The 5,901-nt window shown below is 26.2% G+C and overlaps 1 pseudogene; it reads left to right on the top strand.

Annotated features, from left to right (window-relative positions):
* The window catches only part of LOC140919112 (F-box/kelch-repeat protein At3g06240-like), a 3,007-nt pseudogene extending 2,078 nt beyond the window's left edge, over positions 1-929 (top strand).
* Positions 930-5,901: the final 4,972 nt, after the last annotated feature.

The following is a 5,901-nucleotide window of genomic DNA, read 5'->3' as shown; positions in this document are numbered from 1 at the left end:
ACTTTATGGATTGAGTCATATTTTTTTCGTCTTTATCTTAATGATAATAACATGTTTTCTAATATGAATTTACTCAAAAGCACAAATTAATCATTAACCACAATCATAATCTTTTAAACAATTTTGTTATCATTAAAACCATTTGAGAGAGGTTTTGTCTCAACAAGTTTGTCTCTACCATGGTAGCACACCTAATGTAGTATTATGGAACCCAACCTTCGGGGAATTCAATGTCATTCCTCCCAGCCCTAGTCATTCCACAATAATTTACGAGGATAAAATATTTTACTATCATCCGTTTGGTCATGACTTTGTTAGAGATGACTACATTAATGCGATTCAATACGTATATTATTGACTAGATGTATCCTACACTGGTGATATGAAAGGTAAGCCAGACAAGTTGTCACACACTGATACTTGGGAGATATATAGTCTAAGAAGCAACTCTTCGAAGAAACTTGATTTGGATATGCCTCGATTTCATTATGGTGTTTTAGGTGTCGTTGTATACATGAGTGGAGTGTGTCATTGGTAGATAGAAAATGAAGATGAAGCATATATGGTGTCATTTGACTTAAGCAATGAGGTGTTCGGTACAACACATTTTCCCTTGGTTATGAAAAATAGTTTTCATGATTATGTATTGGTGTACAAATACTTGATGTACTAAATGAGTCTATTACTTTGATCATAAATTGTAAAGAGACGACTACTTTTCATATATCAATTTTGGATGAACTCGGTGTGAAGGGATCATGGACTAAACTTTTTATTATTGGGCTATACCTGGAATTGAGCATCTTATTGGAGAAGGAAAGCACGGTGATTTATTCTTTAGAAGAAAAGACGATGAAGTAGTCTTGTTTAATTATAATACCCAGATGATTGAGGAGTTTGGTCTTAGAGGGGATGCACATTTTTGTTAGACTGTCATTTACAAGGAAAGTCTTCTTCTCATTAGACGAATATATGATTGATTAGTTTAATTTTAACCATTTAACTCATGATGTTTTATGACGATGGTTATTAAGATTTTTTCAAGTAAATCATAAAAATATGAAGTATATGAGAAATTAAAATATGGTTGATAATAAGAATCTTGTTTTATGGAATTTATTTCGATGTGTATTCTCTTTCTGGTTGCAAATTGTTTTTTATTTTATTTTTAACTTCATTTGTTAGAATGACATGTAAATTTTTTGTAACCATGTATTTAAAATAAACTTCATTTTGTAAAAATCAGTTGTTTTTTTTTTTTTTTTTTTTTTTTTTTTTTTTTTTTTTTTTACTTTTAAATTGTACAAAGAGAACTTGAAAGGTGTATGAGAAAATAAGAAGATAGAGTTTAGCTCCTATTTGTATATGATTTCAGATGTTTCACATATAGGTTAAATGACAATTTTTTAAATAACTCAATTTATTAGTTAGTTAGTTAAGACGATCTTTGTTGTATAAGTAACTATCTATCGTATAATTTGACTAATGAAGTATATAATTTAAGTTTCTTTATTTTTATTTCATTTAGTATTGTCAAATAACAATTATAGCAGTTATCATATAGTTGATTTTGATGAATCCTCTATAAAAACTGCAACACTATTGAATTTTCACTATTAGGACAATAACACTTCCTTTAAGTCTAAAAAATTTAATCTTCTATTTAGCTATTCATAACCTATTTTTATGTCTATTCTAAACATATCTAAAAAATCTAAAATAATGTACACCGTCAAGTGAATCAAAGTATGCAATAGAAATAGTATATTATACTGTGTGTTTATGTTTATATCTCTAATTTAAAGGACATAATGGTTTTGACTATTCTTTTATTTATTTTTCTTGACGTAGCTAAAAATATGTTTAAAAAAGCATTGGCTCTTTAAAGCATGTTTACATTTTGAAATCATGCACATGTGAGATTTTCAAACCTTTCAAAACAATGATATGTTTTAATGTGATTGAGGCACTATCAAGCTAAATCTTGATATTATCATGCATCATTGTACTTTTTTTCCCATTGTTTTCTCATTTTGATAAATTCCTTTTTAGTATTGTTTATTAGGTACTGGTTTGCTGGAATTGTGTGTCTTAGGTTCCGTTTGCTTCAATTTTTTTTTTTCTTTTCTATTTTCATTTTTTAGTATTTGTGTTAATTTTCTTTTTCTAATAAAGAGGTAAGAGAATTTTTACAAGCTACACCTCAAGGTGTATTTCAAATAACCATTTCACCCGGAGATATATCAAACCAAATGATAAAAAATTATTTTTCTCTCTTTTATTTTAAATAATAGTTATCTCTAATCTTTACTTTTCTTTTTTGAATAAAATAAATAAAATTAAAAACTATAATTTTTATACAATTAATTATAGATAACTATTTCTAGCGAATGATATATGATGTTAATATCTTCCTTTCTCGTAATTGATTTTCAAATTCAAGTTTTTTATATTTACGGAAGATAATTATTTTTTGGTTTTATCTGATTTTTCTAAATAAAATAAACTAGAATATAACCTGTGCGCTATTCGTGTGTAATTTGTAAAATTTTCTTTTTAATATAATTTTTTTTTAAATTTAAATGTGATATTTATGGTGTATAAATGTATCAACCTGATCATAAAAAAGTTTTAATATTTGTAAATTTATTAGTTTATAAGAATAATGGTTGATTAACAAAAGAATAAATAAAATGAAAACAATTGAAAACTTTATAATAAATTGAGTGATTTTTACTCTAAAATATGAATAATTTTTTGTATACACAATTAAAAAGATTAAAATAAAATGAATGATTTTCTCTCTAAAAATATTATTGAAAAATGATGAGGAATTATTTGCATACATTTTGTTTTGTTTTTAATATTCATTTATTATAAGTACTTTCTTTCAATAAAAAATAGAATATATATTTTATAAGCATTGACTATTATATGACCATTACATTTTATTTTTGTTCTTGAGTACTATTATTTCTTTATTCTTTTTTGACTAATTGAATGAACTATTGTTTCTTATATTTTATGTTTCATATCTCATTTCCACTTAAACTTCAAATAACTAATTCTTAATTATAAAATTTTATTCCACATGTCACTTTCAAAAATATTTTGATTTAATTATCTTTTTTAGAGAGTGTATATAATGAACAAACTCAAAGTACTATCTTTTACAACAAAAATACTAAATAATATTTGGAATGATAAGACATCACTACTTAATTTTTATTATTTTTTTCGTTAAATGAAACTATACTATGATTTTGATTAAATACCATGCTCTGATTTTGATTAAATACTTTCTTTAGTTTTTAATTTTACATATTTTGTTGTTGTTGTTGTTGTTGATGTTGTTCTTATTATAATAATAATAATTATTATTATTATTATTATTATTACTATTATTATTATTATTATTATTATTTTGACATAAAAAACAATATTCATTTATTCAAATTAAGAGAGTATATCGATCGAAAACAATACACATACAAATTCGCTAAAATTGAAAATGATGAATCTACGAGTAAACTCGTTTAATAAATTTGACTAAATTAGAATGGTTGGAATACCCATGTCTTAGGATCTGCAACGTTGATGACGTTGAAATCATTAATAGAGTTTACATGTACAAGATTAAAGTAGATATGAATAAAATGATTATCGCAACAAGATGTAAAAACCAAACTTCGCACATAGTGGACAGGATAGCAAGAAAAAATGATTTATATGAATATCAATTATTTAAATAAAATTGGATGTAGAAACGTAGTCCTAATTAATCGACATCTCTTCTATAATGAAAAAGGTGGAGACAAAAGAGAGGTGGAAAGGGTATGACAATCTGCCCTAATATTCTCTTTGTAAATAAATAGTCCACATCCTAATATAATTCAAAATATCTATGTTGTTTTTTTAAAAAAAAGTTGGGAAAATCTATGAGCTTGTTATGTTACCATTACTTAAAAAAGAGAGCATGTTAAATAAACTCATTCATATTCTAATGGTTTTAAATCAAGATGGAGTGTGATTAGGAATACTGTCAGCAACACATGTACATTTTAAAATTGTGCATCACACCAATTGTTTAAGGTGTTATGTTGATATTATTTTTGATGGTTTTTAAATAATTCAATAATTATGAAAAAAGAAATATTTTTTTTTCTAATATGTAAAAACATTATGTAATAAGTCCAATATATACACAAAATAATCAAACTTTTTATCATGTCTTTACCTTCCAGGATTACTTATCAATTAATGAAGATATGAAACAATGTAACAAAACAAAAAGTTAAGATATAATTTTTTATTTTATAATATTATTAATAACTATTGATCAAAGTAGAATTAATATTTAATTTTGCATTTTTGATAAATCTTTTTGTGTCAAACGGTTTTTCACGTTCATGTAGCTTTGGGAGTAAGCTCTATTGAGATCACATTGCAAATTTTTCCATCCAAAATCTTCTTTAGAACATACGCTATCAAACACTACATCGAGTTTGGAATGATAAACTCATCTTCGCTACATTGCATTTGAGAAGATGGATATAAAATCTTTTTTGACTAAAAAGTTTAGCGATCATATTGATGATGATCTTGCATTTTCTATTTTGTCTAAGTTATTTATTAAATATTTGAAACGATTTAGTCGAGTAAAAAAGTCATGGTATCTCTTATTTGAAAATCTTAATTTCTTAAACATGTACTGCAACAATTTCCTAACCAGTAATTACTCTTCTTTTGAGGATGTTGCAATATTTCTCCTCGTACAACACAATCTTCGAGACACCACACATAACGTGATATACTCTTTTTCTGGAGAGAGGTGCGAGAATAAGGTCAAATTAAATTGATCAACTCCATTTCAAGGGAATGATAAAATTATTTTTATTTTGGATCTCGTTATTAATGACATAGTTTGTTTCTACCTTGGCAGAACATCTAATGTTGTATTATGGAACCCAGCCTTCGAGGAATTCAAGGTGATTCCCCCAACCCTACTCATTACTCAGTAATTTACGAGGAGGAAAGATTGTATTATCATGGATTTGATTATGACCTTGTTAGAGATGACTACAATGTGATTTGGTACATATATATTATCATCTAAACGTATCTGACACAGAAGAAATGGAAAGTAAGCCAAACAAGTTGTCATGCATCGATACTTGGGAGATATATAGTCTAAGAAGTCACTCTCGGAAGAAATTTGATTTAAATATTCCTCAATTTCATTATGGTGTTTCAGGTGTCATTGTATACATGAATTGAGTGTGTCATTAGTGGATAGAAAATTATGATGAAACATATATGGTGTCATTTGACTTAATTAATGAGGTGTTTTGCACAACACATTTCTCCTTGGTTATGAAAAATAGTTTTCATGATTATGTACTTGTATACAAATACTTGATATTAAAAGAGTCAATTCCTTTGATCGTAAATTATAAAGAGACGATTCCTTTTCACATATCAATTTTGGGTGAACTCGATGTGAAGGAATCATGGACTAAATTTTTCATTATTGGGCCTATACCATGCATTGAGCATCCTATGAGAGATGAAAATCATGGTGATTTATTCTTTAGAAGAAAAGACGATGAAGTATTCTTGTGTAATTACAATAATTAGATGATTGAGGAGCTTGGTCTTAAAAAGAGATGCATATTTTTGTCAAACTGACATTTACAAGAAAAGTCTTCTTCCCATTAGATGAATATAAATGATTAGGTTAATTTTAACCATATCACTCGAGAGGTTTTATGACGATGGTTATTAAGATTTTTTCAAGTATATCATAGAAAATATTAAGTATATGAGAAATTAAAATCTGGTTAATAATATCAATCTTGTTTTATGGAATTTATTTTGATGTTTACTCTCTTTTTGTTTGCA

The sequence above is a fragment of the Cicer arietinum genome, chromosome 8, assembly GCF_000331145.2.
Source record: "Cicer arietinum cultivar CDC Frontier isolate Library 1 chromosome 8, Cicar.CDCFrontier_v2.0, whole genome shotgun sequence".
NCBI lineage: Eukaryota > Viridiplantae > Streptophyta > Magnoliopsida > Fabales > Fabaceae > Cicer > Cicer arietinum.
Note: the sequence above shows the minus strand (reverse complement) of the source record. Positions and strands in the feature narration are given on the sequence as shown.